General features: G+C 46.3%; 1 long non-coding RNA gene across 1 annotated transcript; it reads left to right on the top strand.

Moving 5' to 3' along the window:
* The first annotated feature begins 10,871 nt into the window (after positions 1–10,871).
* LOC116075115 lies at positions 10,872–21,114 on the top strand. The gene is made up of 3 exons (XR_004112425.1): positions 10,872–10,977; positions 11,664–11,746; positions 20,573–21,114. It is a non-coding gene; the product is annotated as an uncharacterized LOC116075115 (long non-coding RNA).
* Positions 21,115–26,619: the final 5,505 nt, after the last annotated feature.

The following is a 26,619-nucleotide window of genomic DNA, read 5'->3' as shown; positions in this document are numbered from 1 at the left end:
ACATCACTCTTGTTGACAAGCAGAGAACAGCTTCTCTTTGTCTTACCAGGCTGCTTCTCCTCTCACTTCCTCTTCACCTCCAATTCTCTTTCCTGTCACAACGTCTAAAACCCCATGCTTTCTCCTGCGTGGGAATCTTTAGTTGCTCAGCAGTTTTCCTTGGATCTCCAAGTTTCCCCCCCCCCAAATGATTACCTGCCCCCTCTCCTGCTGGACTTTGTCCACATTACAGCTTTCTGCCAGCACAGGCAGGGAGTTAGAGTCTCATAATGATGGCTAAATTGAGCAGTTATTCCTGTGGCATCTTTCCTCAGCAATTGAAGACTTCCAACGGGTTGAGGTCTGGCATCTGTATGGCTGGGAAGATGTGGAGGTCAGGCCAGAGGAGAATACAAGAAGCTGGAAAAGTGGTATATTATTGGTGATTACAAACTAGCCACCAGACCACAGACTAGACATGCCCAGCCATTTCTCTTTATCAAACATACTTTAGGAGCATCAATAGGTAGAGTTGGCTTATCAATAAATCACTCCAGTCCTCTATCGAGCACACACCGAACAGAGCGGTCTTAGATCCCACATGAGAAATCGTAATATAGGTTCCGATGCCTCAGAACATATGGCATCAGAGTGAACAGTATTGGTGGCTGTTGTGTTCTCAGAGGGGAGCCTGCTCTTCACCCAGTCCTCAGAACCTCCTTTGTGAAGCCGGAATAGGTAAACACAACTTTCAGCCTTGTTTCAGATTTAAGGAATGAGAATGTTTTGGTCCATTTCAATGCTGATGGGAGAGAGCCCATGGCCAATGGGATATTTGAGGTGGGGGAGAGGGCATTATTTCTAAAGCAAGAGCTTTTTCTTGAAGAATAGAGCAAGGGATTGGAAGAGAAGGGAGGTTGGGAAGGAGAATACCCTTTTCCCCATGGAAGGAGGCAAGCTGGGAAAAGGGCTAGGTGCGCATCTCTGTGGATGGGGTGTGAGGAAGTAGTTGGTTCCCTCAGAAGGCTCTGTCTTCTCTGTGCCGTGGGAGCTGACGGCTTCAGGATTGGGGGATTTGGTGAGGTTGGAAGATGAAGGACAGCGGAGGAAACATGGAATCCTTACACAGAGACACAAAATGCCGATGGAAGCTGTGTTGGATTTCTTGACAGTGATTTGTATTGAACACTGATTGTGAGCGTGGAATCGCAACTATCCGCTCTCTCGGTTTTCACAAGGATGTTCTCCAACCATGGCTGAGTGGTTGTCGTGGGCAAGGGAGGCTGAGATGTAATGAAAAGGAATTGGAGCAAGGAGTAGGGGAGACTGGAGACTCACCAAAGGACCCGGATGTAAACAAGGGGGAGGCACAGTAGGAACTCGGATGTTGCAAGATGGTGGTTCATGGGGACTCGAAGGGCTCATCTCGAGAATCCCGAGAGCTGAGAGCTGTAGTATCGATATGTAGATGAGCCACCCAGAAGGATAAAAGTTGTGAGGTGTCTGGATTTTGATGGTAGAACGTGTTCAGAGTGACAGAAAGACCCCCTGAGAAGGACAATGGAAACACATGAGCGAAGAGTCCAGGGATGTTGGTGTTTGTGATGTAGGGAGTTAATACAGATGGAGAAGTCACCCAAGACCAGGGAATGCCAACTAAGGTTTAGTAGACAGTTCTAACAAAGGGAGTTAGGAAAGGCAGAGTTGGCCCAGTGGTGGTGGCACATGGCTTTGATCCTGGCAGGCAGATCTTTGAGTGGGAAGGCAACCTGGTCTACAGAGTGAGTTTCAGGATAGTGAGGACTGCACAGAGAAACCCTGTGTTGGGAAGGCAACCTGGTCGACAGAGTGAGTTTCAGGATAGTGAGGACTACACAGAGAAACCCCCGCGTTGAAAAACCAAGACACAAAGCAAAACAAAGAAAGGCAGAATCAGAAGCCTGAGCCTCAGGGCAAGTTTCCGGTCTTTTTGTTTGCTTTTGTTTTGTTTTATTTTGTTTTAATGAGAGTGTCAAGAGCTGACTTAAGGCAAGGCAAAACACTTCTTCTGCTTCCAGAGTTGGGGAGGTGTCTTCAGGAGAGCCATCTATTTTCAAAATGGGGACAGTCCTACCTGTGCTTTACAGTAATGATGACTTAGCAAGTTAGTATGTGTGGAATTGCCTGCCATGCATAAAAAAATGACTTTGTATATTTAGAAAACAATATAATTTACCACACGCTGGACACTGGTAGATGAACTTTGTGTATTGCCTCCTTTCTTCCTACTGTGGGCTGTGAGTTGAACCCAGGGGCTTGTGTAATACAGACTGTTGGTATCAGGATCGCCTCCGAACCCAGTGACATCACACCTAGGCCACAGCAATCCCTGTCTGGCACTGTTGCCAAGGCAACTGCTACCATATTCCCAGAATCCACCTTTACCTGCAGCTACATCACTATCCAAATAAAAGGAAGAGCCCTCTGACCTCTCTCTCCCTCTCCCTTCCTCTCTCTCTCTCTCTCTCTCTCTCTCTCTCTCTCTCTGTCGCTCTCTCTCTCTCTCCCCACACCCTTTCTCCTTCACTACCACCTTTGCTCTTCTCTCCTATAATAAACCTCATGTAGAACTGTTTGGCCTGCTGTGGTCTAACACAACATTAGTGCCGAGACGCCACCCCTGAGTTAGCACAATCTGATAGGTAGGTCTGTTACTTGCTATCTGTGTTGGTGTCCCAGCCTGGAAGTGGCAGAGATGAGCATAGTAAGTCTGAGGGCAGAGCCCTCACATTTAAGTCTTCCTGTGTATATGGGAACTGGGTTTATATGGCTTTACTTTGAAACTGTTACAGATAGTCATTGTGAATGATACAAGGTGGGACTTTTTTTTTTTAATCATTTGAACCAAGACTAAATTAAGCTAGGATTTAAGCTGAATACTTTGGGGTGCCTGCAATGATCTGTAAAGGTGCAGTATTTGCATTGTCTCCAGCACTCCACCACCACGAACATCTCACCTGTAGGACTCCAGATGAAGGACACCAGTCAATAACTTCTTGGAATCTGGCATCTCAAGTAAAGTCTATGTGTTTAGTTTGATCTGTTTTATGCTGATGGATGGATGGCAAGATAACATTATGAGCCAGGAAATGATAAAAAAAATGGACCTGGGGTCAATATATCTTGCAGCAGGCCTGAGTGGAATATGCTGGCAGACGTGGAAATATGAGGAGGCTTGTGGAAGATACCAGATACCACATCCTCCAAACCTACTTGATGTAGATGGGAGGGCAGGGGGTAGAAAGGCCGAATGCTTTATGCCCCTCTTGCGGCAGAATGGGCTCCTGCATTTAGCACTGTCTCCAGTCTATCCAAGGCATCCAAGGTTAATTTATAGTCTAGCATCCAAGGCTAATTTATAATCCTGAATTTCCAAGAACTCCGAGCTCTCCCCTAACAGGGAAGAGGAATAGTAGTGATGGCCAAATCTGTTTTTTAGAAAGATTTATTTTTATTTTCTTTTATATGCACTAGTGCTTTTGCCTGCATTCATCCATGGAACGGAGAGTTACAGACACTTGTGAGCTGCCACTTGGGTGCTGGGAATTGAACCTGGGTCCTCTGGAAGAGCAGCAAGTGCTCTCAGCCACTGAGCTATCTCTCCAGTCCCTTAAAAATCTCCCTCTGGTCAGAAATGATTCATCCAGATCTCTGAGCTCTCTTTTAGAGCAGGCACTGAAATTCGGAGTAAAAGGTCTCTGTCTGTCTCTCTGTCTCTGCCTCAGACTCCCTGGTCTCTAATAATCGGTCTAATAGAGTTCTGGTGTTGGTCATTGTTCATGGGTTAAGATGGATGCAGAGTCCACAGGGATTCAGGCTCAACAGTGACCTCTCTGGGGATGGAGGGTGGGGATGTGGAGCACTGTCATCCTGCGGAGAGATTAATTGAATGAATATTCCAATCTCTTGAATCTGCTTCCCCGCCCTCCCCATATACAAAGAACTTTCCCTTGTTATAACCTTGTAGGACCCTATAGCATTTATCTGCACCAGGTTTCTCTGGTCAACAATTGCCTCAGGGATGAGCTTTGGGGCAAGTCCTAGACCCAAATGACTGTCTTGTATGTCCTTATTAGTTCTTCAATAGGTTCGTAGCCCTAGGTTCAGAGAATTGTCTCTGGAGCCTTCCATGGGCAGCTCCATCTCCCCTTTCTTTCTTTTTGAAGCAGTTTGCTTTTGTGAGTCACAGGCCAAGCCTCTTGCCAGCAGGTATTGAGACGTTTGATTGGAGTTGACTCTGTAGTACTCTCAGAAATGTTAAATGGTATTTTCCAGGCAACCCACACCATGAAAGGATGACTATGGCTAAGGGCAGTCTCAAGAGGCAGCTCAAAAAATTAAAACATGTGCCTGTTGCAAAACTTGATGTTCCCACAGTTGATTCTGCCAAGGCTCCCTTCTGAGATCTTCCTGGAATGCTTTCCCCTGGCCTGGCTATTCCGATGAGTGTTCTGGCTCCTGGCTCTTTCAAATACGGTTTGTCAGTTTTTCCAAATGTGAGAGTGTAGCATTTTGGAATAGGAACGGCTGTTATGTTTGCTGATGCTTTGAGCGCTCATGGCACATGGCACACAGCACACATCCCACGCATCTCTGCCGAAATTTTTGGTTTGAATTCTAAGTCTCGTCTCCTCTTGGGATCTTTTTTACAGCTGTTTTCTGATCCAGGAAATCCTTGGACAAAATAACAGATCTGCTTGCTGGGATACGAGCAGCTTTATGGAGGAGTAAGAGATTCCTGGCGTGTAACTGGGAACAAGGCTCAGTCTCTCCATTCCCCTTGGAACTGTTGATGTCAGCACAATTCTCCAGATGTGCATCTGTTGGTGTCCAGAGTTTACTGAGACCCAAAACAGAGCCTGCTCCGTCAGTTAGTAACACAAATTTTTACAATCGTCCACACTCCACGAGAAATGGCTGGAAAATGAAACGGCTGGGCCTGTTGGAACCTAAGCCTCTCCTGGCTTCAACAACTCAGAAAATTCCAGAGAAAATGGACATGCAGATAAAAGGAGATGGAGATTTCGCAGTCCTATCCGTACAACCAGTAGATGGCAGACACGCATTAGAGTCTGAAACCGATACTGCACGGTGCTCCGTGAATCTGTAGCCCCAAGTGGTTGATGAGCTTTTTTCAAGGTAGCTACAGATAAACAACTAGGGGATACTACCTTTAAACAATGGGTCCTTGCACTGCGCTAAGATTGTTTGTTTCCACTAACCTGGGTGGGGATTCCACCCTGAAGCCATCCATTTCCTCTAAACCAGGCTTTGAGAGGAAATGTATCCACTGAGGCAGATCTTGCATTTCCTCAATCACTCAGCCATCCATTGATGGATTCAACAACTAGTTGTTGTTGTTGTTTTACCATAGTCTTCCAGGTACTGGGATCAATCTTTAGGCTATTGAGATGAAAAAATTATGTATCTGGAGACAGTGCCAGAACTCCAGGAAGTCATCCCAAAGTACAAGAAGAGGGTTAGAAGGAATAACTCTCGGGTGGTGAAAAGCTACTGAAATTCCCATGTAGCCAGTCTGCTGGCTGCCAAGGTGGAAGGCTGAGTTAACTGCATGAGGATGAATGAGGACTTTCTTAGCAAGTCTGAAATTAACTGGGAGTGAAAATGAGTCCAGCTGATCCAATAGTAAAAATGAGAGCTGGGGCTGGAGAGATGGCTCAGCAGTTAAGAGCACTGGCTGCTGCTCTTCCAGAGGTCCTGAGGTTCAATTCCCAGCAACCACATGGTGGCTCACAAACATCTGTAATGGGATCCCGATGCCCTCTCCTGGCATGCAGGTGTATATGCAAATAGAACACTCATATACATAAAATAAATAAATATTGGGGAGGGGGTGGCTAGGCCCAGGCCAGTTTTGTCTAGGGAGCTCTGAGTCTTAGTGGACCTACAAGGAGATATTTTCTCTTACATACCAAGAAAGTTACAGCCAACTCCTGCAAGGAAAGAAGTTAATAAGACAAAAACAAAATAAATTAACTTAAAGCTTTGTGCATTTTAGACATGAAAACCTAAGTACCCGGTTGTTGTGGTAAATCTCCAACTCAAATATGCCTCAGCAATGAAAATACAACTCAATTAATATGCATACAAGCTGTGCACCTAGATTGGGCAGATCTACCACTGCGCTACCATCTTCCCCATCTATGAGACCCCTTAGAACTTGTACTTTCTCCAGGCCACATGCTTCTGCTCCACTTTCCTTCCACCTCCTCCTCTGTCCCCCCCTCCTTCTTTTTTTTTTTTTTAACAACTTTCAACTCTTCATTCCCTTTCCCTGCCCAATCACCGGGCTCTAGTCTTTATTTTATAAATTAAGGTGGGAAGGTTTACAGGAAATCACCTGAGTGCAGACTCATTCCTTTGTTCACAGCCCCTCACAGGAGAAGGGAATTAACATCAACTTACAAATAGCCCCCAGAGCTATCTGCAACACCCTGTGAAAATTATTTCTTTGTTTAGCTTCCATGAAGAACAAAAACTCCGTGGAAATGACGGGATGGAGGACCTGATGTAACCGTGGAGACAGACAAGCCCTGTGAATTACCACATCTCCTCATTCTTGCCTGGGGAAGAAGAGTGAGTGGTTGGGGTTTTGTGGCCTATTCTCTGGAAGGAACAGTCTAATTTCTATTGTTTTGGGAAGATGGATTCTGATTTCCTATGACTGCCCTGGTCATCATGGACTGTCAACTTGACATGGCCTGAAAAGGAAAAAAAAAAATGGGTCTCCACTGAGTAGTCGTCCTTATAAGGTTGGTCTGTGGACACTTCTGTGAGAGCTTGTCTTGGATTGTCGAGGTGGATGAAGGAGGTTCCAGTTGAGTGTGGATGGTGGTGATGTCATTTCCCAGAGAGATGGACTGAATGTAAGGTACGGAGTGAGCTAGCTAGCAGTCTGCACCCTCCGCAGTTCCTGCAGTACTACTCCCTCAGCTGTGCATATACTTTCTGGCCAGAAGTAATTGTAGGTGTTATTTTTTCTCAACCTACTTCAAAAAAGGTTCAACCTCCCCTCTAGCCCACCACCCACCAGAGGTAGTGGGAAGGAAAGGTTGCTAGAATATGGGGGAAGCGGACCTGTTTAGAAATAGTTCTTTGGGGTCTTCTAATCTTTGTTGTTCTCAGTCCAGTTCACTAGCAAACACCACACATGAACCAGCAGCTGCAGTCCAGGGCACTCTGCAGACACCACATATAAATCGGCAAAGGCAGTTCAAACCAGAAGAAACCATGAGGCTCACCAACTGGCCGGAAGTCAGCAGAAGTGGCAAGAAGCTGCAGGGACCTCCGAGAAGTTCTTTGGTGAGTTTCTCTCCGTGGCGTCACCATAAGCCCAGCTCAGCTACGCAATGTAAGGTAAACCATGTCATACCAAATATATGCATGTCATCAGCGAAGACTAGAGAGGCAGAGCAAGGAAAACCAGTGCTTCAGCTCCAACCATCTGTGGGGTTATATTTATATTCCTTCTAAACATCTCATGACCTTTCAGGTGTCTGTTAGAGCAAAGCATCCTTTCGCTTTTGTCTGCTTCAGCAAGACATTCTTTCATGTCTCTGCTTCAGGAAAACATCCTTTCATCTGTGTACCAGCCAAACACCATTTGACATCACTGACTTTCCAAAGAAACCAGAGGTTTCCACTTCAGGTAATGGTTCACAGAATCCCAGGCAATTCCCCGTTCAGGTTCCTGCCTTGAGTTCCTGTCTCGACTTCCCTCAGTGATAGACCTGGGAGCATAAAGTGAAATCAACTTTTCCCTCCCAAGTTGCTTTTGGTCAGCATTTTATCACAGCAGCCGAAAGGAAACTAGACCAATTAGTATGAGGGACAGAGGGAGGGGCGGGTGACAGCTCTTGACGACCTACCTGTGCCTGTCAGCTCAAAGAAATCAGCACACCCCAGGTACCCTGGGTACTATGTTCCGGATCTCAATAAAACAGGAGCACAAAATGCTAAAAGTCAGCTGTTAGTCTGGATTATTGTGGATACAAATTATGGATAGTTGGATACAAAGAGTCCTAAGTATATTTCTGAGACCATTAATCTAGTTATTGTTGCCTATTGCTTGGGTTAGCAACAAGTACTGAGGAAAGTTTGCAAACACCAAACACGAGGGGGCGCCTCGCTTAGCCCAGAGGTCCAGAGACACCATTGGCAACAATACTGGTTAAGTTCTGAGGGGCTGCCCACCACGGGAGCCTGGCAAATGTCTGAATTTCTCTTCCGTTGTTAGTACTTCTGTCTGGAGAGAGATTTGCTTGGCTCCCAAAGCCTCCCAGGCCCACGCCATTTTGCTCATTCTTCACACGAACCACACTCGGATTCTGACTTCCCCACTGTAGGAGATTTTAACGTGGCTCACTGGGACAGCCACGGTAGAATGAGACAGTGAGTTCTGGCCCCTCCCTCATTTCCCTACTAACCCCTCCCTCATCAGGACTCCGCATCAATTAAGCGTGTTTGGCTTTCTCTGAAACCCTCAGCTCTTCAATAACATGGCAGCTTAGCCAATGACCCTGCAAATGAGCTCCCGGGGTGTGTGTCTGCATACTAGAGAAGACAAATAGTATTCCGCTATGGATTTTTTTTTTCTGACAATAAAAAACTGAGACAAGTATCAGATTTTAAAGAATCATGGGCTAAAGTCAAGCAGTCCTTTAATTTTAAAAGCAAGCATAGGCCTGTGATCCCCATGTCTCTTGGAGTGCACACAAAGTTGAAGTTAAATAGATTTACCTTCATGAACTCAGAACTGTTCTATGTATTGTACCCCCCCAACACACACACACCAATTTTGTTTCACCTCCCTACAACAAGTTTTGTGCACATAGATATTGGCTGTGCAGCAAAATTCAAGCCAGTGACTCTCACTGCCTTAATGTGGAGCTCAGGACATCATCATCATCATATTATTATTATTATTATTATTATTATTATTATTATTATTATTATATTTTGGTTGTAAGAAACTAGAGGTTGCTTGAGGGCTCCTAGGAACTTCTCATTCAATGGGTAATAGGCTACCAGTACCACTCAAATTCTATCTGTAACCATGAATGACTAAATAAATGAATGAATGAATAGATAGATAAATAGATAGATAGATAAGTAACCCAGAATTATAGTTGCAGGGCTGGGTTGCAGCTTAGCGTAATATAGTGGGCAGCCATTTATTTTCCCCCATCTCTTTGCTTGATCTAACCATATATCAAACTGTAGCTTATTATAAATATAATGAGGATCTATGGGGGGGAGAAACACAAGCTCAGAGTCCTAGACAGTTTTATTAAGGTTCATAATTATTTATGTTCCAGATATAATCCTATTATCACAGCCCTGTACACTCTCACACATACAATTCAGGAGACTATTTATTTCCATCCACAGTGCCATGCCCCCCCTACCCCATGGCAGTAAAACCAATTAGAGCTGGCGAAAATAAGAACCTGCCAGTAGGCTGAACGCTTGCTTCAAAGAGAGTCCCCGTGAGTCAGGGTCAGCCTGACTCATGGATGGCTCACGTTGTCCTGCTTTATACCACGCTCCGCTTTCTGTCTTAAAGTGGCCATTGATAGACAAAAATGGATGCTATCTGAGGTAAGTAGTTAGTTTTAGGGTGTCACTTTAACTATGGATGGGTGAGGGAGGGCAAACTGAGGGATGGGGATGAAGGAAGGATAAAAACAGTAAGGATGATTGAAAAAAACCTCCTGGACATGTATCATTTTATTTTTACTTAAAAATACTACATATATATATATATAATTTTAATGAAGTTATGCTGCTTGAGTGTGACCTCCCCAAAAACTCCAGACTATCTAATAAGAATTCCAAGTGCCCAGCATGGGAAACCTTTTGAGTGGTTGGTCAGGGGGCCATCCCAAGACATTCCCAAAGTGATGTACGCAATTGCTATTGCTCTTGGTCGCATTCCAGAACTTGAAGGTAAGAGCCACCACATACTTCAGACACAAGGCTTGGAGGAGTTGACCTGGAGCTGAACTCAAAGCCTCCCCCTTCTGGCGACTGTCTCTCACAGAATCCAAATACGCTGCGCTGCGTAAGCTTGCAGGGGATCAATGGAACCAATAGTCTTACCCTGCGATAAAGCCTGTGACCCATAAGCAATGACCTGTGGAGCAGGATTTCCTCGAGGGTACAGTGGTGACACTTATAGTTTGTGGTGCATCAATCATTTAATTGGGCGTAAGGCCCGTTAAAGAGAAGAGAATCCATACCTGGTACTGTAAACCTACCAGTAAGATGATGGACCTGAGAAGAGAATCTACTACTTTTGGGTTTCTAATGCAGCATAATTTTTTTTTTTTTTTTTTTTTTTTTTTTTTTTTTTTTTTTTTTTTTTTTTTAGTTTTTCGAGACAGGGTTTCTCTGTGTAGCCTTGGCTGTCCTGGAACTCACTCTGTAGACCAGGCTGGCCTTGAACTCAGAAATCCACCTGCTTCTGCCTCCCAAGTGCTGGGATTAAAGGCGTGCGCCACCACGCCCGGCCAGCAGTATCATTTCTAACCATATTCTAAATATGCCCACAGATACCTGTACATCTCAAAGAACCTTCTTTATGCAGATACAGGATAACATCACAGTAAGCCACAACTGGTCAAAAACGCAGAGGATAAGGGTGCCCAACCCAGCCTCGACATCTAAGGCTCCAGGGATATCATGAAAGAACGGGAGCCAAGAGCATTGGCTGCTAGGAGACTGTGTCTTCTATCCGTCACAGGAAAGCTGCATCCATGAATGATCAACAGTCTGATTGCCTGAACAGAACCTACACACTGACAGCATCAGTTCCCATGCCAACGAGGATGGGCCGATCTCACAGGTCCCCACCCCTAGCTGAAGAGCCACAGGCAGTAGATGGCTGCTGACAGAGGGCTAATCTGTTTCTCCTAGGATGAGCTCCCTGATCAGGTGGTAAGCCCTAAAAACATACACATACAAGCAACAGTAAATGGACAGAGCAGGTTTTCTCTCTCCCTCATATATATGTATATACTTATGTGTTTTATATACATGTGTGTGTATGATATATATGTGTGTGTGTGTGTTATATAACATGTGGGGAGTCTAGAACTCCTGGGGAGATCATATTCAAGTAGTATAACTTCATTTGAATCATTTATATATTACATGTTATACATCTTATATATTATATATTATACATGTTATATATGTTTCCTAAAATATATATGAGTTATATGTAGTATATAATATATGATACATACCTATCTCTCAAACTCATGACTACACACACAAGCACTCATATTTATATATTTATATATCCATATATAAAAATTTATACACACACATATACATATATGTGTATATATGTGTGTATATATACATATGTATATGTGTGTGTATATATATATATGTATATGTGTGTATATATATATATATATATATATACATATATAACAAAAAGGAAGCACTAGACTGAGGAAGAAAGGATGTAAATTCAGTACACATATATGAAATCACCAAAGGAATAAAGGAACAAACAAGAGAGGTGACTTTCTTGACTGCCCCCTCACCCCCAATCACAGCCACTCCAAACTCAGGTAGAAACGCCAACGGTCCCTCTATTTTCTTCCCTCCAGGTATCATCTCCACTGCACTTTGATATCAGTGTAGGTCATCAGCAAACCAATACACCCAGCAGTTGTGGGAAAAAGAACTACAGGTGAGCCCGCCAAGAGAGTGCATATTTTCAGTTCAGGTCATAGGCTCTGTGAATTCCGCCGGAAGTTTCTAGTAGGAGAGTCTAGAATTCTTCCCTGCCTCTGTGACGACTAGTGAATGTCATAGCAACCATATGCCACTGGGATGCTAATGTGTATCCGAAAACCTCTTAAAATGTAAATACAAAAAGGCACAGAACAATGACAGCAAGTCTGCAAAGTCCCCTCATTCTACCCGAGCCCAGGTGACCTTGGGGGACACACCGGGGCATAGGCATCAACTGACCAGTTTAAAGGAGGAATTTGAATTTGGAAGACCAGAGGGTAGCTTTCTAAATTTTGCCCTACCATGGCTGATGGAATGACCCTGGGGCTGACAAAAGTTTCCCTCAGTTTCCAGGTAATTGAGCCAAGCCCAGAGAGGTTTGTCCCTTGAGAATCGGTGGCACAGTTCTGCCAGGGCAACGGCTTGAACCTTCCAAATTACCACAGGGGTCCAATTTCCTCTACGCTGCATTTTAAAACAAACAGGAGTCAGGGAATCAAAAGCTTAGCGCCTGCCCAAAAAACGCCTGCGCTTGCCGAAATGGATACTTTCAGGATAATCAACTCTCCCGAGACTTTTACTGGGAACAGATAAGACGCTAGCCTCAGCTACCCTCAGCTAGAAGATGGAGGCAACACCGGATATTTGGTGTGACTCCACGGACATAGCTCCTTTTCTCGGGCAGCTCATAGACAGATAACTGTTCCATCCGTCCCTTAACTCCATACGCTCACAGTCCACATTGGAATCCCCTGCCTATGCCTGAGCCATTCCCGAGGTTGAAGTATATTTCTGTTAATGTTTGAGAAATTCATAAATGCATATAAATGTGTTTCAGTTCAATCTAGTCCCTCCCCTTCCCCCACCACTCTCTCTCCCAATTTCATGTGATCTGGCTATTTGTATTTAACCCACACGTCCACTTAGTACGGCCTGTTTTTGTGCGTGGCTTTACGACCGTCTACCAGCACGTGGGTAGCCTCTCGAGTTTTGGATCCCTGAAGTTAATTGACTCCTTTCTCCAGCAGTCAACGATTATCAATAGTGCCTAGGCTAATGGAGGCAGTTAATGCCCTCATCCCACCTCCCTGCTGGAGATTTTTTTTTTTTTTCTGGTGTGATCTCCTGCATGCTGTGGCAACAGCTATGAGTACGCATGCGCACCTGCTCTAGTCTGCCTGGGAAACGCAGTTTCCCTGTAGTCATTCGCCGCTTCTAGCTTTCTGCTTATCCTTTTAAGGCTGGATGGAGAGTGCTCAACAAGACTCTAATCTGTTAAATCTATCCAAGTCACGGTGCAGTGTGGACCCCTGAGGAATTCGCTCCGGAGCCAGCCTCCCCTGCCTTGCAACAGAACAGGCTAGGGGAACCGGAGACAGAGTTTTGAGTCTTGGTTTATGACCCTTGGCTTTGAGCTTCAAGCTTTCTCACTTGGAAGCAAAGATTTCTACCGCAGAGTGTGTGGAAGTGCCAAATAGAAGGCTGATAAATGTCCCAGTACTTTGTAAATTCAATATAGTGTCAGTAGTCCCTGGAGTGACACTGTAGCAGGAACCTAGAGCCAGGCACAGGGGATTCTTAAGCCTTGCTGGAAGGCGACTCTCTGCTCAGTCAGGGCACACAACCAACCGTCCTGTTGGCATTCTAAGTGAATCCCCTGCCCCAGGTCGTCCACGTGACACAAAGAAGGCTTCTTTCCATGGCAACTATTAAACCAGAAGCAATGTATAGCTTACCAAAGATCCAGTATTTTCTCAGCATCAGGCAGCCATGCAGGATTGTTTGTTCTCTTCTCCTCTTCTCTCTTCTCTTCTCTTCTCTTCTCTCTTCTCTCCTACCCGCTTCTCTCCTACCCTCCCCTCCCCTCCCCTTTCCTCTCCTCCCCTCTCTTCCCCTCCCCTCTCTTCCCCTCCCCTCCTTTTCCTTTTTGAGACAACTTCTCACCACATAACCTGAAAGGCCTCAATCTTTCTTATGTAAGCCAGGCAGGCCCCCAATTTATAGAGACACCCCAAAAGCTGAGGTTAAAGGCACGCACCACTCCCTACAGCAGGAATTGTTCTTGCAATATTTTCAATAACTAGTTATTCGTCTAGTACCTCTGAACTTTTTTGCAACCTCATTGACTGTCCCGCTGATTCATTGAAACTTCATCTTGCTTCATGATTATTTTTTTGCTTTAACCTGCCAGGCGCACTGATGTTTTCTGCTATCTTTTGAGCTAAGACGCTGTGCCCACTCTTCCAAAAGCCTTTCCTCTTTTCTCCTGCCATAGCCTTTCCCTAAGAATTTCACATCTTGTTTTCTCCTGACATGCTGGCAGATAGATGGTACAATTCCTATGCTTCCCTTCACACACACTACACACACACACACACACACACACACACACACACACACACACACACTGGGATGCTAACCAGACACAGACCATGCACTGGCCCCGTCTCACCTGTGACATTTACAGCGAGAGCCTCTTCAGCTTTTCCTGAGTGTCACCTTCCAAGCCCAGTGTTCATGGGGACAGTCTTCACAAACAGATCGGATCCAGTGCTTAGCATACGGCAAGTCATCTGAGTTGCCAATTCGGTGTTTCTAGGCAATTGTAAAAATTGAAAAAAAAAAAAAGATTAAAATTTTGGCAATGGGGGGGGGCATTGTATGTGCTCATTAATGTCAAATGAGCTGGCTGAAATCAACTAGCACTTCGAACAAGCTGCTGCCCCATTGGCTCATTTGACACTGATTAAAAGGTTTCCCTTATGGAAAGAGTTGAGTAGCTAACCACATTTTATAAGAACTGTAGAGGGATTGGACCATCTCATATAGCAAACTAGGGACAATGGATAGAGGTATTGATTTCAGTTTCCCACTGCTCTTACGGAGGACATGATGGGTAAACCAAAATATTTTAATAATAATATTATTATTATTAGCTTAGCTTTGTTCCCTCTACTTTTTATTGTAAACATTTTACACCCACAAAACCATTCCTAAAAGCCCACAAGAGGTACGCATTGGTAAGTGTCGATTGCTTTCTGTCTCTCGGTCTCCCCTTCATGGTATTGATGAGGTCCATTAAGTGAGAAGGCTCACCAGCATTTTCTGCCTTTGTTGCCTACCCACCCATGCTGCCTTAAGTAAACACAGCTCAGGCTGTTCCTCATGCTCACACACCTCGAACCTGGCTTTTTCTAAGCATCCTTGAACAGATTTCTTTCTGCCACATTGATGCAATCATCTTGCCTGACGTAGCTTCACATCCAAGTTGTTCCTGAAGCATCTTTCACAGTTTTTTCTAGAATAAAATAAAATAAAATCCCAAGATTATGTTTTGCTACCTGTCTTGTCATTTTAACTGAGAAAAATCCTTTTTAGAAAACAAACAAACAAACATAACTTTAGAGATGATTCAGGGGCTAAAACTAAATAGCATTTGTTGCAGGACAGAGAGCCTAGATTCTGTCTCCAGCACCAAAGGTCAGTCAAGACCATCCATAACTCTAGTTCCAGCGTATCTGAAACCCTTTTGACTTCAGCAGGCATCGCACAGAGCAGTACACACACATACACACAGGCAACACACACACACACACACAAAATAATTAAGTCCAAAAGGAAAGAAACGCCCAGGACAATTTTCTCAAGTTGGCTAGACTACGCCCTGCCTCATTAGAACATCCACTTGGTGTCGAACATGGAAGTCTGATCGATGGTCATCAGAGACTGCTTTCCAGTCTGACGGGAGTGATTGCAAGCAACAGACTGTCAGTTGTCAAGGTTTTACGTAGAATCTATTTAAGGGTTTTATGGGAAAACTGGGTTTCCTCTGTGCTAATGGTCCTCATGTGAGGACAATTCTAACTGCGGGGAATGTGTGGTCATGCCTGGAGATATCTTCAGCTCCTCATGTAGGAGCATGGCTACTTCTAGGCAAATATGATCTATGCTACAATGCAAAGGACTGCTACCCATCAAGAACTGAGTGGCCCAAAATGTCAACCATGCTACTGTCACAGACTAGATCACTCTGTTTATATCTGGAGTGCGATAGAAGGCGGGTAAGGGCGCATAAACATCAAAAGCAGCCATGATGTCACCTGTAACGCATGCCACATATTCAAAGGTCAAAAGCAAATTACCGCCACCTGGATTACTGAAGACCTGGATTAATAAAGACCTAGAAAGGCTTTGGTATTTTTCTGCTTGGTCTGTAGCTTTTTTTTTTTTTTTTTTTTAATGAGTACACTGTAGCTGTTTCCAGACACTCCAGAAGAGGGCATCAGATCTCATTAAAGATGGTTGTGAGCCACCATGTGATTGCTGGGAATTGAACTCAGGACCTCTGGAAGAGCAGTCAGTGCTCTTAACCGCAGAGCCATCTCTCTAGCCCCTGTGGTCTTTTTGTAAGACCTCCCTTTTGGGTATAGATGAAAAGGAATAAGTCTCCGCTCTTCTTCTTGCCCTTCCCTTGTCTTGCAAAGTCTTTTTATTGACCTGGCTAAAGAACAGTCCTCCCTCCATTCCTCCAGAGCTGCCACCTCAGGCTCAGGACTCTGCTTCTGCTGCCAAGCTGTCCCCTAAAGAGCAAGTGAGGTCACACAGGCTGGTGGCAGTGACTGTACCAGCCTTTTGACCTTGGCCTGGCTCCCTTCCTGCATTCAGTCCCTTGTCCTGTGGTGTCACTGTGGGCCTTCCCCTAACAAATGCCTGCTTGTTCTTTCTCAAAGCTTTGCGGGGTGTCAGAGACCCAGACGGAGCCCGGTTTGCATTGCTGGGCCTCCTGGCATGGCCTCAGGAATCCTGCAGCTGCAGAATGAATGAAGCCATTTGATGCCGAGCTGTGGCCTCAAGTGGAGTCGGAGGGCACAGGGTTCTCTCAGTCAGCCATGCTGTCAAATCCTCAAGCACATTCACGCTCCTGCTCTTTGGGGGTTAAAACAAAAATCGTTTGCTTGTGCGAGCTCCCCGCTTTCAGCTGTTTTGTTAACAGAGCTGTGGGGGAATCTGGGTTCTGCTCCCAAAACACTGGGCTTAGCACTCTGCGCACGGTAAACATTATTCAAGCCACACAATAGACGTCAGAGTGCTAAAACGGAGGCTAATGGACTGGTCGGGTACAGTAGAAAAAGAAAACATCTCTTTCCTTTAGCCCCCTTGGGGCATCCTGCAGAGGACCCTGGGGATTAGACCAATGACGAATTAACAAGAAAAACAAGCAAACAAAGAAGCAGAAGTTTACTAATATGAGCTTTGCTAACAAACAAACAAGTTTACTAACACGGGAGCGCTAGTAACCCATTTATCAAAGGTTTAGAGATAGAAGTGCATTTTCTTATTTTATGTATATGAGAACCCTGTCGCCGTCTTCAGACACACCCCAAGAGGGCGTCGGATCCCATTACAGATGGTTGTGAGCCGTCATGTGGTTGACGGGAATTGAACTCAGGACCTCTGGAAAGAGCAGCCAGTGCTCTTAACCATTGAGCCATCTCTCCAGCCCCCACTTACATGCATCTTAAGGTCCGAACACTTAACATATAAAGGTCAAGGCAAAGACAAGAGGTCTCACCTTTCCAGAGACAGCAGCTTATCAGACGGCAAATGAGTCAGGAAAGGAATAGGGGAGGGGAGAGTGGTTGGTTGTCTGTCGTCGGTCTGTTTGGGTGAGGGTTGTGGAAGGGTGGGTAGGCAAATCCCTGTAGGTCCATCCATGTGTGAACCGAAAAGGGTCTAGTTGCCTTCCCTGATTAACCCAGCTGATTTCAGCTCAGGGTAATCGACGGGCCAAAAGGGCACCTCTGAGTGTCAGCATCTTCTGCTCCCTGTTATCAGCACCCTTCTTTGTTGTCTTCGTGAACCCTCTGCAGTTCAAAAAGCAGTATTCCTTGAAACGAGTGATTTCCCATTAAAGCAGTACCGTATGTTCTTTTACAAGCAAACCCCAGGCATACTGTCCCTATATATCCATGAGCACGTAGCTGTGTGGACAAATTTTTTTTTTCTAAATGCAAAATAACACGCTCAACTATAAGGGAAGACCCCAAGCTCCAAGACTCTACTGTTGTGCCAGGGAAATGTTAGTGGTCCCCCCCAAAAACAGACAGGAGCCAATCTGATGCAACTCACAGCAGGGTCTTTATTCTGTTCGAGCTAACTCAGCGCCCCCCCCCCCCCCAGTGCACCACTGTCACACAGGACAGTTTTGGTGACAGGGTTGCGGGGAGCTCTGAATGTCTATCAGGACAAGGCTTTATAATAAGCAGCAAGCAGGGGATAAGTGTGCAAGCATCTGTTTGGAAAGCAACTGTGGCCTTTAATATAATTGGCTGGTGCTGGGAGTCCTATCATAAACTTCATGTCTGTTCTCCTCTGCATTGGTGGTTGTTAGGCAGAGGGTGGGCTTGTAACCTGGGGGTTCAGGTTTGTTGGGGGAATAATCTGGGGACCTTGGTTGTACTGGCTGGTTTTGTGTGTCAACTTGACACAGGCTGGAGTTATCACAGAGAAGGGAGCTTCAGTTGGGGAAGTGCCTCCATGAGATCCAGCTGTGGAGCATTTTCTCAATTAGTGATCAAGGGTGGGAGGGCCCCTTGTGGGTGGTGCCATCCCTGGGCTGGAAGTCTTGGGTTCTATAAGAGAGCAGACTGAACAAGCCAGGGGAAGCAAGCCAGTAAAGAACATCCCCCCATGGCCTCTGCGTCAGCTCCTGCTTCCTGACCTGCTTGAGTTCCAGTCCTGACTTCCTTTGGTGATGAACAGCCATGTGGAAGTAAGCTGAATAAACCCTTTCCTCCCCAACTTGCTTCTTGGTCATGATGTTTGTGCAGGAATAGAAACCCTGACTAAGACACTGGTCTTGTTGAGGATGTAACCTGGAGACACTGGTCTTATGGGGGATTAGCCCAGAGACTGGAGCTAGGTTCCAGTTTTGTTGGGGGATAACATGGAAGCTAATGCTAGGTTACCAGCCTGTTAGTTTAACTGATTTCAAACCTAGGTCAGGCTCTCTAAAATGGAGTCTGAACTTAAAAGATTTGGCCTCTCCCTATAATCTTCCACAACTAGCACTTAAAATTTCCCACTCCCCAAACAACTTTACTTTCTCCCCTAACCCTGAGCTCCTTGCTGACCCCAATCCATTTCCATTCGTCCAGTGAGCTCACTTTTCTCTCTTTGCCACTCTAGCTTTATGCATCCTACTTCCCATGACTCGGACCCTGCCTTTCTCTGTGGTACCAACTCCCAGGCAGGGTGCATATCAAAACACTGCCAAAATGTGCTACACACAGAACCACCTCCAGTTGCTTTTCTTTTTTCTGATTTTTCGAGACAGGGTTTCTCTGTATAGCCCTGGCTGTCCTGTAACTCATTCTGTAGATCAGGCTGGCCTCGAACTCAGAAATCCGCCTGCCTCTGCCTCCCAAGTGCTAGGATTAAAGGCGTGTGCCACCACCACCCGGCTCTAGTTGCTTTTCATACCCTGTCCCAATTCAACAAGAATCCCTGGAAGCAGAATCCAGATATGGTGAGTTTTTAATCCTTCCCCAAGGGACCCTAAACAGGCAGCGAGTTCCAGAGACAGTGGCTTCAGAGGGTGTTTGGCAACTGTTGTTGTGCACAGGTGTCACCTGGTGCTTTTGTGGCAGCTTCTGCATCCCTAACGGACTCCAGGAAAAGACTCTTCGGACTTTGCTCCCAATGGCAAACTGAGAGGCTTCAGCTCCTCTAAGACCTTGGTTCTTCCAGTGTTGTCTCCAGGCTAGTGCCACTGGTTATTATCTTAGTTAAGGTTTTACCTCTATGAACAGACACCATGACCAAGGCAACTCTTATAAAGGACGACATTTAATTGGGTCTGGCTTACAGCTTCGGAGGTTCAGTCCATTATCATCAAGGCAGGAAGCATGGCAACATCCAGGCAGGCATGGTGCAGGAGGAGTTGAGAGTTCTACATCTTCATCGGAAGGCTGCTAGCAGAAGACTGACTTCCAGGCATCTAGGGTGAGGGTCTTAGAGCCCACATCTACAGTGATACACCTACTCCAACAGGGCTACACCTTCTGATAGTGCCACTCTGTGGGCCAAGCATATACAAACCATCATAGTTATTATCTGGGAACTTGTTGGGAATGCATAGTCTCAGGCTTACACCTATTGAGTCTGATACCCTGGATATACAGGGTTCAAGATGTCCTGCAGCTGGTCCCCTGTGGACTCATATCTGAGAGCTACTTCTATCCTAGGCAGCATCACTGTCAAACAAACACACTGACTGCCTTAACTCAGGATCTTCAAGATGGAGGGTCCTTCCCCAAACCCTGGGGTATAAGTCACACGTGTATGCCGCACACAGAGCAAGAAAGGTAGAGCCACCAGCCAGTGTCTTTACTGAGTCTCAGGTGTTCTCCAAGCAGGTGGGGAGTTTTAGTCAATGGGTTTAAAGCAAGCGGGGTAAGACTTCCAGTATCGTGTTGTGACTAAGTGGAAATCATTGCGACCACCAGACGACACCTCAGTGTGCGGTGTCTAAGGGTTAGTCAAGTAGGGTGCTTGTAGGTAGCTGTTCCATCTGAAGGGGGGCAGCCATGCAAGGCCCGAATCTGCATCATCCACACTGTGGAATGGGCGGAGGAGATGCAGACTGGGGAGCCGCCGTGTGTACTGTGATCAAGCTTGCTTCCAGAATGCGAGAGTCCAGCAGAGACAACACCTGATTCTAGCTCACCATGTTCTGAGACCAAGGCTACATTCATTTCTTACTCTCCCCTCTGTTCTGCAGAACATCTGATGTGTCCCCCGCAGGGAGAACATCTATCTGCTCATGGGCCTACATACCCCACCCTCGAGGAGGAGGACTGTGGTGGCTGGGCCTGTGGGATTCCCCACCACCTCGCCCAGCAGCTGACACCTGCAGACACTTATGGACTCTTGTAAACATTGGTTGAAAGGATTGATGGATGGCAGAGAGCTTGGCTCTACCTTCTGGATGAGTCTGGACCATTTCTTCTCCGACGAGCAGAAAGAGGTGGAGAAGACAGAACACGGCTATAAAATACCACCAGGGTTACCCGGGACCTAAATCTGCTCTTGGGAGTGCCTGTACACGTGTTTTGTAGTACAGTACGATAAAAGGAGCACTAGTCCCACCCTTCTGAACACCCATCTAGAGGCATACTGCAGGGAGACACCCAGCAAGCAGGGTGCATCAGCTGGGTGCATGTAAAATCTGTTTGTTTGTTTGTTTTCCATCCCAACAACTTAATTCCCAGCAATAACAACTCTGAGACTGATTAATAAACTAATAAATGCTTAGGTCATAAACTTCAGCGTGCCCTCCCACTTGCTCTTAACTTATTATCCCTTCTAGTCTAACCTGGGTTCAGCTATGCTGCCGGTTTCCTCTCCTCGTCTTCTTAACATTGATTCCTCAGTGTTCCAGGGTGAAATTCCTCCATTACCAAATATTTCACAGAATCCTCTCTGTCCCTGCCGGATGTCCCACTCCCTATTTCTCATTGGCCATAGGCTTCCTTATTGACAGGTGATACTTATGACAGATTCTCTCTACAGCCGATCTGGAAGACGATGTAAAGTCGCTTCCTTCTCATCAGGGAAGACACAATGGGCATCGGCTGTTCTCCATTCCAAGTCACAGAATCCCACATGGGGATTCTTCATCTCAGTTAAAGACTGATGGCCCTGAGGACATCCCCAACAAGGGATGCTCAGCTCGGGAGCCTTAGCCGCTTTTCCTGTTGCTGTGACAAAAGCAACTTAAGGGGGGCAGGGGGAGAAGTCTGACTCACGGTTCTAGAGTGGGGTCCGTGATCAAGAGGAAGTTGAGGTAAGCAGCCTTGATTGAGGTAGGTGGTCATATTACATTCTCAGTGGTGAAGGGTGTTTATGGGGATGGATGTTTACACTCAGCTGGTTTTCTCTTTTTATCCAGTTTAGAGCCCTAACCTGTGGAATGGTACTACCCAGTGTAGCCTAATCTAGGTAGACCAGATGACCCATCAGAGGCAAGCCCGGAGGCTTGTCTCCTAGGTAATTCTAGCTCCTGTAGATTGACAGGATTGCCCATCATACCAACCTTAGATCCAAGAGAGGAGGCTGAGGGAGGTCGGGGCGAGTCCCGATCGTGCAGCAGTGGCCCAGGGATAGCAAGGGGCAGCTTGCCAAATCTCTGGCATCCCGTTCAGACAAGGTGTGGGCTTAGAAAGCCCATGATAGGGGGACTTGAAAATGAGTGAACCAGCTCTCTAGAAATTCATGTGGGATCAAACAATGACAGCAAACCCCAAACACACACTATGAGGAGGAGGAAAAAAAAATTCAGAAGGGAAGAATGATAGCTACCTTGAAGGTGTCAGCGCTGATTAGGTATCTCTTCTATATACTGCCTACTTACACGTAGAAGCTTAAAAAGCAATCAGGCGGGTGAGCGGGATTGTTCCTGGCTGCGGAGGTCAGGAAGAGACACTTGGAAACTAGGATGGAGATAAAGGGCCAAAGGTGAGTCTGTCATCCTTTGTTTTCTCTCTCCAGGCCAATAGGACGTCACAGTCTCTTCTGGGTCTATGGATGGACCACCTCTATTCTTGTGTCCCTCTCTGTTTTAAAGCGTGTTCTCAAATAAAAGTAATAATAATTAATTTAAAAAAAAAACCAAAGACCTACACTTTGGTTTCTCTTAAACGAGAATTATGAGGCCCTAAGACATAGGTGACCCAGTGGGGGCTGGGCAGGAGCTGGCCGTTAAACTCTGCTGGGTCGCAGATCCCTTTTCCATCTCTGGGCTTCTTCGGCTTACTCTACCCTGCCTGAGGTTCAAAGCTCTGCTCAGGCTCTCTGCTTTGGCTCTACCAGGGCGGCAGTGCAGGCAGTGACAAAGCCTCAGCGTATTTCTGCAGGCAAATCAGGCTCCTGTGCCTGTGGTGTGACCACGACAGGACCATGCACTTGGGGCTGTAGAGGAAAACACTCAGGTGAACATGCCAGCACAGGAAGGCAATCTTGTCAGCTTGTCTCAACGGTGAAAAGCCCGGTCTTAAGGCAGCCACTTGGACACAACACAGGACAAGTGTGCTTCAGTGCTGAGCCAGCAGCTGGGTTAGTGACTGGATTGAGAACAGCACTGGAGTGATGGAGATGCTCTAGAGGTCTGCCCTTTTGGCTCCACCTCTCCCAGGACTCTGCAGGCTCCAGATGGCTGGGTGCCAAAGCGATCGCTCTCCCCGGGTCCTAGCTATGATGTTTGGGGACCAGCCGCAAGCCGCATAGATCATTTTCTTTGAATAGAGAGCAATTGCACACCACCCGGAGTGGCTCTCTCCCCCTCCCAAGTCAGCCAGGCTGGCTTGTCTGTCACCGAGCTGTTTGAGCTCAGTGTTAGCTTTCCTTGCTAGCAGCCCTGATATAAGGAGGGGAGGAGCGGAGAAGCCATGTTTGTAGAGCCAGAGTGTAGCCCCCAATTAGGCCAGGCAATCAGAAGCCTTAATGGAGGAGCGCCTGTCAAAACACAGCGGGGTGTCTGCTAACCTCTGCCGCTGCTTGCTCGCTGTAAGCAGAAACCATAAGGTGATAGAGAGAGACAGGAATGGTCTGTTTCTTACGCCTCCTTGCCTCTGAAGAGTTTGACAATACTGTCAAGCCTTCTCTGGAAAGGGGGCTCTGGAGGGTATAGCTGCATTCTTTCTTGAGGAAATATCCAGAGCTACATAGTAAAAAAAATGATGATGATGATGATGACAACAATGACTACAACGAAGACGATGATGATAATGACAATAATGATGACAAGAATAATGTCAAAAATTGGGCTGTGTATTTAATGCAGGAGTTCAAAGCACAGAGGTTTCACAGAAGAGATAGGGAGAAAACAAACAAACCACACGCCCACTACTCAGGGAGGAGCCGAAGGTGGCAAATGACAGCTTCCCCAGCCCAGTCTTCCAATGGACAAGAGGGAGGAGGAGAAATCCGTTCCTCTGAGCCTTCTCCCAGCTGCAGAAACTGCAGTCTCATCTTCTTTGTGCTGGACTGCAGTAAGAAGAACCACCCTCAGTGCCTGCCGGCAGGAATCTAGAGAGCCAAGGACTGTCTTGTGGGAATATAAAACACAGCTTCATTTTGTTGCCTTTAGCCGAGTGGTGGTGTCTGGCAAGAATTCTCACCAAAGCCCTTAAGGGTGGCATGGCCAGGAGCCATGCTTCGCCGATGAGTGATGTCTGTCTTGGCTGGGGAAGGGGAAAGAGGAGCCTCTGTGCACCCCTAGTTTCATTACTCTTCGCCTTTTCTATTTAGTTACATGGTTGTCTTTTCCACCCTCAGTGTCTTAGTCAGGGTTTCTATTCCTGCACAAACATCATGACCAAGAAGCAAGTTGGGGAGGAAAGGGTTTATTGAACTTACACTTCCACATGGCTGTTGATCACCAGAGGAAGTCAGGACTGGAACTCAGGCAGGTCAGGAAGCAGGAGCTGACGCAGAGGCCATGGAGAGATGTTTCTTACTGGCTTGCTTCTCCTGGCTTGCTCAGCCTGCTGTCTTATAGAACGCAAGACTTCCAGCCCAGGGATGACACCACCCACAAGGAGCCCTACCCCCTTGATCACTAATTGAGAAAATGCTCCACAGCTGGATCTCATGGAGGCACTTTCCCAACGGAAACTCCCTTCTCTGTGATAACTCCAGCCTGTGTCAAGTTGACACGCAAAACCAGCCAGTACACTCAGTAAAGACCCCATTGGATTCTGATCCTGTTAACCTGTGCTTCTTGGAAGGTTTTAGCTTAAAGGTTCCGCAAAGCAGGCAGCAATTATACGTTTTCTAGATCCCGTGGAATTGGACCAAGTTCACGGTTCAAGTGGCACGGAAATTCTCCGTACCCTGTCCCAGACCTGCCTCAGTTACCAGAATGCCTCCAAAACCCGTCCCAGAAAGAACAGACTCCTTTATTTTTAGGTTCAGCCTCCCCAAAACTTGCAATCCCGTGGCCCAAATAAAGATCTCAATGACTAAGTCTTGTCTCGAGAGACTGACGCAAGCAAGCAGCTCTGAGTAGGCACCCAGCTTCCCAGTGGGTCCCCCGGAGGTGGCGCCAGCTGCGCTGGGATGAATAAGGGAGTGTCTGGAAGCAGAGCCCAGCTACCAAAGTCTTAGTGCCTGTGGGAGGACAGGCGAGCCCAGAAAGGATGACTCAGGCTTGGAATCCAGATAAAGAACTGAGTGGAAGGACGGGAGAGGGAGTGTAGAAGAGAAGACGGTGGCACAGAAGAAGGGAGAAGTGAAACTTTTGCCACAAATACCCAGCTCTACAGAGACTGAAATATCTTTGTCTTTAGAGCCCGGGGTAGATTGGATAACATTAACCCAAACACATCCACGGTCTCATCTCTGGTCCCCGTACCTGACAAAAGTGACTTTGAAACGTGATAAACAGACTTCAGATGGTGAAAATGTACTGTATTAGCTGACTGAGCTCAGAGTCATGACGAAGAGAGGCAGAAAGGTCACAGTGAGGGAGGGCAGTGGTCCCAGAGTTACAAAGTAACACTTGTTGGCGGCCTCTGGAAACTAGGAAAGGAAGAACAACTTCTCTTGTAGAGCCTCCAGCAAAACACTGTCTCAGGGGCCGGGTTTAGAAGTCTGACCACCAGAACGATATGAGAATAAGTGTCTAAAGCTTTATGCCATGAAGTCTGTGGAAGCCGAGGGACACTTGTCCCTTGGCTTACTTCCAAAGTACTGGCTGGCCATATAGTTCCGTTCCCATGGATACTGGAAATGGGCATCATGGCGGTACTTAGAATGTGCCTTAGTTACACAATTTCCGTGACCTCAGCAGGCTTTTCCTCGGGGTAAATTTTAGTCAGGTTAAAGGAATCCCAGGTACAAGGGAGTCAATGCAAATCTACACAGGAGACTACAAGCTCAGGGCCTGCCCACCCGCTGGAGGACTCCTGATGTCCTGAGCTGAAAGTATCTTTAAGATGGAGACTTCCTGCTGGGTGGTGGTGGCGCACACCTTTAATCCCAGCACTTGGGAGGCAGAGCCAGGCGGATTTCTGAGTTCGAGGCTAGCCTGGTCTACAGAGTGAGTTCCAGGACAGCCAGGGCTACACAGAGAAACCCTGTCTCAAGACGGAGATTTCCTGAATTCTTGCCCTTATGAGATGCACTTGCCACAATAGGGCTACCCACGTTCTGCAGCTATATTTATAGATTCTTTTGAAAACATTTAAATAAGCTTTATTTATTTATTTATTTATTTATTGGGGGAGCTCACGGAGATCAGAGGACAGCTTGTGGGAATTGTGTCTCTCCTATCTCTGGAACCGAACTCAGATCCTCAGGCTTGGCCTCAGGCATCTTTACCCTCTTACCCATTTTGCTTACACCTATTTATTCTTGAGTCTACTTTTTAATTTTGCAGTGTTGAAATCAAATCCAAGACTGCAAGCATGCACAGATTAAGTGCCCCCAGCTGAGATCCGCCTTCAGCAGCAGTGATTTTTAAGTACTCTCGGTTGGCTTTCTTGTGTATTGGTGGAGTTACCATGAAAGCTGTTTCAATATCAGTCCTTCATCTATGTATGACATTAAAAGGGAGAAAGGACTTCAGCCGGGCCTATGGACTAAAACCATTTATATCTTTACAAGCTAAAAGAAAGGGAACTGAACAGAATCTACAAAGAATTGGTCTAGGGGTTCTATGAGGCCAGGCAAGGCCTCCCCAGAGAAGCTTACAAGAGAGCTGTCTGAGATGCAGAACTCAGAGATGTGTGAATGACTTAAGGAGGAAATTTTTGGTAGAATTTTTTT

Source organism: Mastomys coucha, unplaced genomic scaffold (genome assembly GCF_008632895.1).
Source record: "Mastomys coucha isolate ucsf_1 unplaced genomic scaffold, UCSF_Mcou_1 pScaffold3, whole genome shotgun sequence".
NCBI lineage: Eukaryota > Metazoa > Chordata > Mammalia > Rodentia > Muridae > Mastomys > Mastomys coucha.
This window is presented reverse-complemented; position numbering and strand designations above follow the sequence as displayed.